Below are 1458 nucleotides of genomic sequence, written 5' to 3'. Positions count from 1 at the left end.
AAACACTTCTCCACCAAACATCATACCCAGAAGATTTGACGTACAAAGCCATCAAACATGTCATGCTGGGTCAAAGAGGAGGTAACCTAAGCAATTTATTATCCAGGAGAGAAATGTACTGGATCTTCGAATTGAACACTCTATCTCCTTCAGGCTTCAATGAAAGCTATGAAATAGCCCCTTTCCTGTAAAACTTTTGGATAATAAGAAGAAATATCAACATAAGTTTAAACATCTACTGTTATACCACTATGTAGAAGCCCAAATTATTTTGGAAACCCTACATAGTTGGGCCCGACTAGTAATTGGAAGGGGGACCTCCTGGGAATACCGGGTTTAGTAGATGCGAGTATACTTAAGCAAGAAGAATCATCTTGAACCCTGGGGGACAATTCTCCATACCAGGTCAATTACTAGGAGTACTCGGATTTCTTTCATCATTTGAACATTCCTCATAATAAGGAAATTTCCACTTAATGACAAGACGGACGAATAGGATGGCGGTGACATGGAGGTATCAAACATATACTGTCATTCCACTCTGGTTATGCCCAATCTCTGCTGACCTTGGAAGCTAAGCAGAGTCGGGCCTGGTTAGTACCTGGATGAGTGACCTCCAAAGAATACTGGGTGCAGTATATCTGTTAAATACCTCCTAGGAAGAAGGATCATCCAATAACAAGGATTTGAAGAAAGAAAGAGAGTTGCATCTTAAGAAAATATATAATATGTAATAGTGTGAAAAGAGATCATGAATTGGTATCATCTTGGCATCATCTTTTACCAGAGACTCTTAATCATTCAATAACAAATTCAAGAATGATGCTGTGAAGGGATCTAATCGATGGACACTCTATATAGAGAATACATTTTTATTTTTTATTATATTGTCGGATCGGACCTTGAGACTGTTTTAAATTCATTTTAGGATAACTATAACAGTTTTTACTAGCCAACAAATGACCCTGTGTGTGTATATATTTCTAGGTTTCCCAAATAGATAGCAACACGCTGATCATAAAGAAATACTTGTGATGATCATTATATTAATGTGCTTATTATTTCCAGGTCAGGGGCGATGTGCATGCGCAATCAAAATGTCCAGAGAAGGTTCTATACTTCGTGGCCGCGATACCTAATGTATGGGCGTAAGTAAGGAACTCCGGGAAGGAGGACTCGAGGCCAGACCATAGAGGTGAGAAGTGCCGCAGAGAGGACTTCCGGGGAAGTAACTTACGGGAATTGGTAACAGATGCGCCACACAGAGACGGATATGACGTTAACAGTCCAGGCGGAAGGGCAGACGGAAGTGAGGGCGGAAGTGCTGGAAAAGTCCGTATTTACACTGTATTTTTGAACAAAATTATCTGTGATGTTAGCGGTCATAATTCTTTATGTGGGCTTATTGAATTAGTCTATAAATAGCCTCTTTTGAGTCCCGTTCATATGATGAAAGGG

The 1458-nt window shown here is 39.9% G+C and overlaps 1 pseudogene; it reads left to right on the top strand.

The window, feature by feature from the left end:
• The first annotated feature begins 523 nt into the window (after nt 1-523).
• On the top strand, nt 524-642 carry LOC148526963 (5S ribosomal RNA; annotated as a pseudogene).
• Nucleotides 643-1458: the final 816 nt, after the last annotated feature.

Source organism: Taudactylus pleione, unplaced genomic scaffold, assembly GCF_031769625.1.
Source record: "Taudactylus pleione unplaced genomic scaffold, aTauple2 ptg000093l, whole genome shotgun sequence".
NCBI lineage: Eukaryota > Metazoa > Chordata > Amphibia > Anura > Myobatrachidae > Taudactylus > Taudactylus pleione.
The sequence above is the reverse complement of the archived record's forward strand: the minus strand, read 5'-3'. Positions and strand labels throughout refer to the sequence as shown.